This window comes from Mustela nigripes, chromosome X (genome assembly GCF_022355385.1).
Source record: "Mustela nigripes isolate SB6536 chromosome X, MUSNIG.SB6536, whole genome shotgun sequence".
NCBI classification, from domain to species: domain Eukaryota; kingdom Metazoa; phylum Chordata; class Mammalia; order Carnivora; family Mustelidae; genus Mustela; species Mustela nigripes.
Genome location: NC_081575.1, coordinates 62,373,451 through 62,385,547, shown reverse-complemented (window position 1 = coordinate 62,385,547; position 12,097 = coordinate 62,373,451). Strand labels below are relative to the sequence as shown.

Genomic DNA, 12,097 nt, shown 5'->3' with positions numbered 1-12,097 from the left:
TATTACTTTCCAACTGGTCGCCTCTGGTGGCTCCCTCCCCCTTGTGTTTATCTTCTGATATCAGTCCGCTGTTCCCACTCAGCTTTACCTGCCCACTGGCATCTTCTGCCCCTGTAGATATCCAGACGTGTATAATTCTGATCTCAGGCTGATTTCATGGGTGAATGGAGTTCTTTGGTAGGTAATCAGCTCACTTTGGGGTACAGGCTGAAAAAGGCACCTCCTCCTTCTCTGTTTCATTAATTTCTGCTCTGTTATTATTTCATTCTTTTGCCTGCTTTGTGTTTAATTTGTGTTTCTTTATTTTTAGTTTCTTAAAGTAGAAAGTTGGGTTATTATTTTGAGATCTGTCTTATTTTTATATATAGGTCTTCACAACCATAAATTTCCTTCTAAGGATTGGTTTTGCTGCATAACATAAATTTTGTTATGTTTTCCTTATCATTCATCTCAAAGCATTTTTTAACAGATTTTATTCAATGACAGAGAGAGAGAGAGAGCAAGCACAAGCAGGAGGTGCAGCAGGCAGAAGCAGGCTCCATACTGAGCAGGGAGTCCAATGTGGGGCTTGATCCCAAGCCTGGTATCATAACCTGAGCCAAAGGCAAACACTTAATTACTGAACCACCCACTCACCCCTCAAAGGATTTTCTAACTCCCTTTGTAATTTTTTTCTCTGACTGGTTATTTGAAAACATGTTGTTTAATATCCACATATTTGTGAAATTTCCTATTTTCCTTTTGTTATTGATTTCTAATTTTATTCTATTATGGTTGGAAAACATATTTTGTAGGATTTTGATCCTTTAAAATTTATTAATGGTTATTGTATGGCCTACCATATAGTCTATTTTAAAGAATGCTCTATGTTCACTTGAAAAATATTTTTCTGGGCACCTAGGTGGCTCAGTGGGTTAAGCCTCTGCCTTTGGGTTAGGTCATGATCTCGGGGTTCTGGGATGGAGTTCCACATCGGGCTCTCTGCTCAGCAGGGAGCCTGCTTCCCCTCTCTCTCTGCCTACTTGTTATCTCTCTCTCTCTCTGTCAAACAAATAAATAAAATCTTAAAAAAATATTTTTCTGTTGTTGGATGCAGTGTTCTGGGTGCCTGTTATGTCTAGTTGTTTTATATGTTTATGTGGGTTTTTTAAGGATTTTATTTATTTATTTGAGAGACAGACAGCACAAGCAGTGGGAAGGGGAAGAGGGTGAGGGACGAGCAGATTCCTTGCTGAGTGGGGAGACCAATACAAGTCAGACACTTAACCAACTGAGCCACCCAGGTGCCCCTTAATTGCAGTTTTTAAAAATGGTTTCTCTTTTACTTGAAAAACCAATAAAAAAGAAACAAGTTGATAAGACTTTAAGAAAGGCAGGAAACTACTAACCAAACCAGCTATAAAGTAAAAATGAAAAAAAAAATCAATTTGTATTTATGTATCAAAATACGTTTTTCTTTTAAATTTATTTCCTGTGGAAAACAATCTTTAATAAATTATTGACTTTAAGGCTAATATTGCTTCACTTCTTCAGTTAGTTAATTATATTTGGTAGCTATAGTTAAATTGACACTTAATATACACTTAATGAAACTGAAAGGAAAAATACAATAAACTGGAATACATAGGACATGTATTCTAGATCTGATTCCATCATTAATTTGCCATATGCCCTCCATGGAGAATCTGACATCTCTACTTGTCTCTACCAGTAAATATGGATTATTATAACTCAATTTTTCTTTAAATATGTCAGAAAAAGCATGGGATTTGAGAGAAAGACTTGAGTTTGTTTTAGAATTTCACCAATTTCTCCTAAGTGACCCTCATTTCACTAAAACATGGTTAGTGAATTTATAAAATGGGCAGAATAATATATACCTTGCCAAACATTTATTTGGATTAAATGAGTTCTTATAGATAAAAGAGCTAGCACAGAGTGTGACCAATAATAGATACTCACTAAGTATTAGTTCCTTTTTTATTTTTTCTATGAGGAATCAATGAAAAGCCTGAGGAGGAGGAGGAGTAACAATAGTTGCTATGCAATGTCTATGCTCATTTAAATGATAAGCAACCTGAGAGCTTTCATATCTGGTAAGGAGGAAAAACATTAATTCTTAGATGATTCTGCTAAATTTTATAGGCTAAACAGCTATGACTTAATAACAGAAATTTTCTGGAATAAAAATATGAAAGAAAATATTGTTTATGTCCTTTTTTATCTATTTTTTGTGCAAAACCTATATCTCTTTGAAGAGTTAGGCAGGTTTTAGAGCAATAATAACACTCTAACTTATATCTGGGCTTGCCATTTTGATTTTCATTATCTCATTTGATTCTAACTCAGTGTCTGACATGTAATAAGAATTTAACAAATGTCTATTGGATAACTAAATTACTTTTTGTAATATTTTACAAAGGTAAGCAGCACTGATATCACCATCACAATTTTTCCTATGAAGAAACTGCCTCAGAGGAGAGGTCATTTAACTTACCCAAGGTCACAGGGCAGGTTAAAAACTAAATCTGAAATCTAGGTGTCCTGACTACTCCTGTGCTCCTCATTTTACCTCACCATGCGACTTGGTTAAAGCTTCTTAGCCCTTGCCTGTCTATCCATTCTTCATTTGTAAAATAATGTCATTATTGTTTTAAAAAGGCTTTAACAATGTTATTAAATTTATATTTATATATATATATATATATATATATACATACATATATATATATATATGGATTTATGATCTAATTTTCTTCCCATAAGGAAAGATAGTGAGGAGATAGTCTTCTCCTAGAAAGTTATTGATGGTTAATTATCTGTGAGTGTTTTGTTGTTTAGGTTTCTGACAGGCAAACAAAAAACAAAGAGCCTAGAAAGAAAGTATACTTGGAGAGAAGCTGGGACCAACAATTTCCAATATCATTATGGCATTTTCTATGCTAGAAATTGTATTTTTTGCACTTTATTTTAGCATAATTATTTAAAAAGTATTAGAACAGGTGCTGGGGGAAGATGTAGCAGCCTCTTTTTCAAGCCATCCCTTTGCCCCTAGACTTCTCTGAGGCCAGCAGCCACCTGACCTGGATTACAAACTCAGTCGACTACCATGGGCTCTGTGTCAGAACAACAGGTTACAGGTGGCTGCACCAAGGTGCCTGAGGAGGCACCTGACACTGCCTAACGGCAGAGGAGTCACAGCTGCTGTAGGGCTCCCATTTCTTTAAGTGGTTAAATGTGTGCATGGAGTTCAGCTTCCTGTCCATGACAACATGCGCTAGGGTCATACTTGACCCCTGTCCATGTCTGTGAACCAGACTAAGCTGAACATGGAGGGCTTCCAGAGCCTGAAGGAGGGTGAGGCAGTGGACTTTACCTTTAAGAAGTCTGGTAATGGCCTGGAATCTATCTGAGTCACCTGCCCTGGTAGGGAGTTCTGTACTAGGAGAGGTGACGCAAAGGGAACAACATGAGGAAGCACAGATCAAAGGAAGACAGGTGCTACAACTGTGGAGATCTAGACTACCATGCTGAGGAATGCAAGCTGCCACCCCAACCAAAGAAGTGCCACTTCTGCCAGAGCATCAACCATATGGTGGTCTCATGTCCTCTTAAGGACCAGCAGGCCCTGAACTCACATGAAAACCAGCCTACTTTTGGGAGGAAGAAGAAGAAATCCATAGCCCTGCCCAGCTCCCAGAGGCCCAGAATTGGGCTGCAGTGGATGGGGGCTATCCTTTTGTGTTCAGGAGATTTTGAGGAGCAGGCATCAATGACAGAGTGGAGAAAGTGGGAACAGGGTAGGGAGAGGGCAGCTGGCACTGCCATGTATCTCTCTGGCTGGAGTCCACAATATTATCCTCTCTTCCCTTTTGGCAGGGTAAATGGAGGAAGGGGGAAGGCAAATGAACTCCAACCCTGTTTTATCCAAATGCATGTGAGGGTTTTAGGGAAAAATCCCTCTTTGTGTGCTTTGACTCTCTGCCCTGAGAATCTTCAGCTTTTGAAAGTGGCCTATATAGGGAAATTGTTTTCCCTTCAAAGAAAGAAACACATAATGATTTTTCCTATGCCAGAGTGCAAAGATTAAGCGTGAGACCAGATTGATGGACCCAACTCATGAACCATTACATTTTATGGGAGGGAATCTCTCAGGGGTTTGGCAGGGTTTCTCCACATATTGTCTCATAACCCACTCTTAGGATAGGGTATTGAGAACTGTCCAAGGCAATAGGTTGTGACAAGAGGCAAAGGGGTTGTTGGGAGAATAGTTGTACACTTGCTGCTGCTAAGCTTACTCCCACCCCATTCTGGGCCAATAGAATTTTATTTGATCCCTTGGATAACCACACATTAGGTCCCACTTTATCCAAGATGCCAACTGCACTGCTGCACGTGAATGATGTACACGACACTGTGCATTTTAACTTTTTTTTTCCTAACATAAATATTCTGGTTTTGTAATTTTGCATATCTTAATTTTAAGACCCTTGTTACTGCATTGTGTTCTTAGGTACATGGGCAATCTCAAGGATGAATTGACAGCAATTCTAAGTCTGGACAGCAGGAATACTTTTTTTTATCACCAGAAAAACAAATTATTTGAGTGCATAGACTATTGATTTACCTTATTTTTGCTAATTTGAGCTAGATTTTCTGTGTAGTATCTCCTCTACTTTCAATGTTCCTTGGGAGATTGGGTTTTAACTCAGTTGCCCCATGACTTGATATCCTTCTACTGGATGATTGGAAATCTTTCTGGACATGAAAAATGGTGTAGGAAGGTTAGGAGAGGCTGCACCAGGTGAAAGGTGCAGAAGGGAAGTCAAGATTAGGTAAGGGTTGTCTATAGGTGTAAAAAGGATTCTTGTTCTGGACCTCTAATCCCAGGGCATGGGACTCACTTTACATACTAGAGCCATCCTTCACTTGATTGGGCTAGGCCTACCATGTGCAACAGAGTGTGTGAGGTGTGTGTGTGTGTGTGTGTGTGTGTGTGTGTGTGTGTGTGTGTAAAAAGAATGAGTTGGTAAGAACAGGTTTAAGAACAATACCTCTGAACCTATCTTGAGCTGCCCAGGGGTGGGTGCAAGAAGCAAAGACTAAATTTCTTTTTTTTTTAAGATTTTATTTATTTGACAAAGAGAGACACAGTAAGAGAGGGAATACAAGCAGGGAGAGGGAGAGGGAGGAGCAGGCCTCCCACTGAGCAGGGAGCCCAACACAGGGCTCAATCCCAGGACACTGAGATCATGACCTGAGGTGAAGGCAGATGCTTAACGATTGAGCTACTCAGGTGCCCCAAAGACTAAATTTCTTAACCTTTATAAATTCTGGGCTTTTCTTCTTGGCTTCCAAGGAGAACATAAACCATGACTTCTTCGTGCTGACCAGAGCCTGTGCCCTGCCCTGTTGCTGCAGTGATTAGTGTCATGGTAGCTAAAGGAGAAAAGAAGGTTTTGTTTACATGCTATGAGATCACCATAAACATACCTCATTGTGTTGAAACAGGGAAAATGCAATTAGAGTGCATTGGGTGATGTGTGTCTGATCCTGGGTTCTTGTCTTCTCCAGTCATTGCCCCTGTCTAGTTGTCGTATTTGTCTGGATTCATAGGAGTTCACGAATAACTGACTGGGTGATTGCTATGTGGCCTGGTTTGTGCAAATATAATGTGTTAGTTTTCTCCATGTTCTTTTAGTATTATTTTTTTTATTAAAAGATTTTATTTATTTATTTGTAAGAGAGAGAGAGAGAGAGAGCGAGCACAGGCAGACAGAGTGGAAGGCAGAGTCAGAGGGAGTAGCAGGCTCCCTGCGGAGCAAGTAGCCCGATGTGGGGCTCGATCCCAGGACGCTGGGATCATGACCTGAGCAGAAGGCAGCTGCTTAACCAATTGAGCCACCCAGGCGTCCCTCTTTTAGTATTATTAACAAACTTATTTTTACACTTAGAAAAATAGCCAAAGCATCTTTAATGAAATGTTCTGCACAAGGGAAAGAATATGGAACATAGCTTGGTGGCCCCTCTTCAAGTGTGGAGGTCTTGAACCATCCTTTCTATTGTGTTCCTGTTCCCCTATTTCCTATTTTGGGCCAGATATGACCCCTATCCTATCCCCTCTCCCAGTAAAAGCCCCCACACATACATATTTAATTTGTGGGATTTTTCCATGACTCTTTAATGATTTCTGCAAAAATCCCAAAGAAGCTAAGAACTCTCCACCTCCTTGTTCTCAATCTCCTTTCCAAGATCATTCCTTGATGTGATTCTTACTAATACACTTTTATTTTGATGGATCAAACCTAATTTAATCTCTTCTCTTGTTGTAGAGAGAAGCAAAAGCAATGAGTGGAGTTTTCCATGTAGAAACTAGGGCCAAGAGATCAAGAAAGGGAAGATGAATGTTTATTCAAGTCATTCAAGAATTTTTTGGTGGGTGCAAGAAACATGTCAAAGTGGCCACAAGACTATGTAATAGGAGACAGACAAATATAACCCTTTCTTTAGTGCTAGAAGCAAAAGTTTTGTGTGAAATCTTGAAATTCATTGGGAAATGGAGAGGGTATGAAAGTTTGTCCCATCTGTTCTTTCCCTCATCCTTTCTTCTCACTTCTGAACTGCAGGAGACTGAGTGAGCCTCCTTGGGCTTTAGTGACTCCATTACTGAGGAATGTTTGTTTGAAGGTGGATTTTGTTGTGCTGGGTACTTCCTTTCTCACTTGCTATTTTTTTAAATTGACATATAATGTATTATTTACTTCAGGGGTACAGGTCTGTGAATCATCAGTCTTACACAATTCCTAGCACTCACCATTCTTGCTATTGTTTTTTTTTTCCTTTTAAATATTTTATAAACATATATTTTTATCCCCAGGGGTACAGGTCTGTGAATCGCCAGGTTTACACACTTCACAGCACTCACCATAGCACATACCCTCTCCAATGTCCATAAACCAACCCCCCCCACCCCCCCCCCCCCCCATCAAACCTCAGTTTGTTTTGTGAGATTAAGAATCACTTATGGTTTGTCTCCCTCCTGATCCTATCTTGTTTCATTTATTCTTCTACTCCCTTAAGCCCCCATGTTTCATCTCCACTTCCTCATATCAGGGAGATCATATGATAGTTGTCTTTCTCCAATTGACTTATTTCGCTAAGCATGGGACCCTCTAGTTCTATCCACGTCATCACAAATGGCAAGATTTCATTTCTTTTGATGGCTGAATAGTATTCCATTGTGTATATATACCACATCTACTTTATCCATTCATCTGTTGATGGACATCTAGGTTCTTTCCATAGTTTGGCTATTGTAGACATTGCTGCTATAAACATTCAGGTGCATGTGCCCCTTTGGATCACTACGTTTGTATCTTTAGGGTACATACCAAGTAGTACAGTTGCTGGGTCATAGGGTAGTTCTATTTTCAACATTTTGAGGAACCTCCATGCTGTTTACCAGAGTGGTTGCACCAGCTTGCATGTAGTTGCACTACACCAACAGTGTAGGAGGGTTCCCCTTGCTCCGCATCCTCGCCAGCATCTGTCATTTTCTGACTTGTTAATTTTAGCCATTCTCACTGGTGTGAGGTGATATCTCACTGTGGCTTTGATCTGTATTTCCCTGATGCCAAGTGATGTGGAGCACTTTTTCATGTGTCCGTTGGCCATCTGGATATCTTCTTGGCAGAAATGTCTGTTCATGTCTTCCGCCCATTTCTTGGTTGGATTATTTGTTCTCTGGGTGTTGAGTTTGCTAAGTTCTTTATAGATTTTGGACACTAGCCCGTTATCTGATATGTCGTTTGCAAATATCTTCTCCCATTCTGTCAGTTGTCTTTTGGTTTTGTTAACTGTTTCCTTTGCTGTACAAAAGCTTTTGATCTTGATGAAATCCCAATAGTTCATTTTTGCCCTTGCTTCCCTTGCCTTTGGTGATGATCCTAAGAAGATGTTGCTGCGGCTGAGGTCGAAGAGGTTGCTGCCTGTGTTCTCCTCAAGGATTTGGATGGATTCCTTTCACACATTGAGGTCCTTCATCCATTTTGAGTCTATTTTCGTTTGTGGTGTAAGGAAATGGTCCAAATTCATTTTTCTGCATGTGGCTGTCCAATTTTCCCAACACCATTTATTGAAGAGGCTGTCTTTTTTCCATTGGACATTCTTTTCTACTTTGTCAAAGATTAGTTGACCATGGATTTGAGGGTCTATTTCTGGGCTCTCTATTCTGTTCCATTGATCTATGTGTCTGTTTTTGTGCCAGTACCATGCTGTCTTGATGATGACAACTTTGTAATAGAGATTGTACAGGAATTCAGTAAAGTGTCAGGATATAAAATCAATGCACAGAAATCAGTTGCATTTCTCTACACCAACAGCAAGACAGAAGAAAGAGAAATTAAGGAGTCAATCTCATTTACAATTGCACCCCAAACTATAAGATACCTAGGAATAAACCTAACCAAAGAGGCTAAGAGTCTATACTCAGAAAACTATAAAGTACTCATGAAAGAAATTGAGGAAGACACAAAGAAATGGAAAAATGTTCCATGCTCCCGGGTCGGAAGAACAAATATTGTGAAAATGTCTATGGTACCTAAAGCTATCTACACATTTAATGCAATTCCTGTCAAAATAACATCCATTTTTTTTTCAAAAAAATGGAACAAATAGTCCTAAAAGTTATATGGAACCAGAAAAGACCTCGAATAGTCAAAGGAATATTGAAAAAGAAAGCCAACGTTGGTGGCATCACAATTCCGGACATCAAGCTATTGTTTTTTTGTTTTTGTTTTTGTTTTTTTAACACACATGCTGACTCTTTTCCCTCTTCTCTTTACTCAGGGAAAATACAGAGAATAGATAAAAACTTATTGGTAAAAAAAAATTAAAAGAATTGGAACATATTCACATTTTCCATTGAATATTGTTAATTTTTTAAAAGATTTTATTTATTTGACAGACAGAGATCACAGGTATGCATAGAGGCAGGCAGAGAGAGAGAGGGGTAAGCCCACTCCCTGCTGAGCAGGGCTCGATCCCAGGACCCTGGGATCATGACCCGACCCCAAGGCAGAGACTTTAACCCACTGAGCCACCCAGGCACCCCGAATATTGTTAATTCTTAAGTGTGATTTTGCTTAGTCCCTAATTGGTCTGTCTCCCATTACTTCAGACACATGTCCAATTTTACAACAGAAGTCAATGTTACATCTATAGAAATTGAAAAATGAAAATTCCCTTTAGTATTTACCTTTCGGGGAATGTCTTTAATAATATTGGAGTTTGGCTGCCCTTTCTTCTAATAGAGGAGCTTCCCTGGCAATACAGCTGGTTCATTTGTTGCTTATTATGTGGTGATTGTGGTATAACTGACAGGAAAAAGCAATGTGAAAGGTAAAGAAAAACTGAGATCAGGTATAGAGTTTCAGACATTCTGTTCTGAATTTACAGCAGTGGTTGTAAAATTTCATACTTTCTTTTTCTTATGCAAATTTTAGGTTGTTAGATGTTCTGTGCACATATGACTATTTTGTGTTTCTGTGCCATATCCCATTTTCATCTGTATCAGAATACATAATGATTCTCCCATTTGAGTCAAGTCAGGCACATTTGACTATTGCTAGCATTTGTTCCCCACCCTACCCCCACCAGCATGGCTGGAGTATGTCACACATTCTCCAAACTAAAATTCTTCACCAAACTTTCTCACATATTTGGATTATTTTGAAGCAGAATAATAACTAAAGTGAGGACCTTGTTAGTCATATTAAATGATAATGGCAGTTGTTTCCTATACACACTATGACTTACTAAGAAGCCAGTACAGTTTGACATTTTAACTATCAATTGTTTTTACATAGAAATCAGAATCCCACCCCCTTCTCCCAAACCCCCTCCCCCCAGCAACCCTCAGTTTGTTTTGTGAGATTAAGAGTCACTTATGGTTTGTCTCCCTCCCAATCCCATGTAAATAAATTCAAAGTGGAAAATATGACAGTCTTATGAGTTTCAATTTTTAATTTAAAATTTTTTGGTGGGACATGAAGATTAATTTGTTTTGACTTGTTTTATGCAGCTTCAGTTAAATAGATGAAGAAATAAGCTCAGACCAATTTAGTAAGTTCTTATTTAAGTGATATACCTCAGGAAAGAAGCAGCATTTTAAATAATATAATATTCTGATAGAGTGCTGGTGTGTATATATATATATATATATATATATATATATATATATATACACACACACACACACACGCAAAAGTTGTTATTTCTATATTTAAATAATTTGATTACACTAATACCCCAAATCTACTTAATATAATAATTATATCAAACCTAATTAAATTTTGCTTGATTGACAATATAGAGTACTGGAAGATAATAAATACTTACTAGATGTCTGTGAAATTGAAATTAATTTAAATGGGCACTTTATTTTTCATTATTAAAGATGTGTTTATTACTAATAGTCAAATGCTTCTTATGATGTTTATTCATTAATGGCATATTCTTTTGTATAAATGATCTTTTGCACATCAATTTTTTGAGGTAGGTCTGAATGTTTGTCTTAACAATGTTATGTACTCTATATAATTTAAATATTAAAAACTAGCCATATTTATTAAAATTATAGTTATACTTATTAATAATTATTAAATCAATAATAACTAATGTTTATTTATTTAAATTTAGCCACCATCTGTCACCATACAATGCTATTACATTATCATTGGCTATATTCTCTGTGCTGTACATTTTATTCAAATTCATGACTTATTCATTCTATAACTGGAGCCTGAAACAGGTATTTTAGTACCGTGGAGTTCCTTGGGGTCGTTATTACAAACATAACTTATTTTAATACTTTTTATTTGAACAACATTTTTAACTTTCATGACTTTTTTTTAGCATGAGCTTTTTCATTTTTTTTCTACCTTCATCAGGTAGGCAAAGTAAGTATTATTATTCTCATTTCATAAGTCAAATGGGTCATACAGCCAGTAAGCAATGAACTCTGGAGTTTAATCTTAATATCCTCATCCCTAATTTTCTGACCCTTATGTTACTCTTGTCATTTAATATTTGATATCTAATAACATGCTAGATATCAAAGTTAATTACAGTAGGAATTTTAAAGTAATCTATCCCTATAAAATCTTTTAAAATCATACTTCTGGAAATATACAGGTACTTTAAAGATATACTTTTAAAGATATACATACTTTGAGAAATATATAAAAACATACTTTGAGAAATATACAGATATTTAAAGGACATAAAGCCCTCCATGGAATGACCATGACTACTCCAGGTGTACTTTGGTAGCATGAAATATGAAATATTTTTAAAGAAAACAAACCAGGAAGGGAAGTTACCAAAATATATGGAGATTAATTTTCCTATTAAAGCTTAAACTTAGAAAAGTTAGCTAAAGAGGGAACTGTTTTCTTTGTACCTGTGCCAATATTGCAGAATATATAATTTCAGAAAATCCTCTCCAGTTAGTATCTTTAAAATGTGAAACAAAGGAAATCCAAAAAGAAAAGCAGTTTCTTATAATTCATGAGCTTCTTATAATTCACTCATTATTAGATTTTAAATTTTTTAATGGTTTGGACATTCTGTGTATATGTATGCATACTCCAATATCTTGCTCATACTAGGAACTCAAAATAAATATTTGAGGAAAATTGGATTTAATCTACTTTTAATTCTTTGCTTTTGATGATTTGAGCTTATGTTCATAAAAATCTAAGAAGATAAAATATAATGGGGATACTTTGTCACTTTCTCTGCTATTTTCTATATTGCTATCAAATTTCTGCACAGCAAAGGAAACACTCAAGAAAACAAAGAGGCAACCCATGGAATGGGAGAAGATATTTGCAAATGACAGTACAGACAAAAGGTTGATATCCAGGATCTATAATGAACTCCTCAAACTCAACACACACAAAACAGGCAATCATATCAAAAAATGGGCAGAAGATATGAACAGACATTTCTCCAATGAAAACATACAAATGGCTATCAGACACATGAAAAAATGTTCATCATCACTAGCCATCAGGGAGATTCAAATTAAAACCAC

At 37.2% G+C, this 12,097-nt stretch overlaps 1 pseudogene; it reads left to right on the top strand.

Annotated features, from left to right (window-relative positions):
• Positions 1-3,109: 3,109 nt before the first annotated feature.
• LOC132007086 (protein lin-28 homolog A-like) lies at positions 3,110-3,759 on the top strand (annotated as a pseudogene).
• Positions 3,760-12,097: the final 8,338 nt, after the last annotated feature.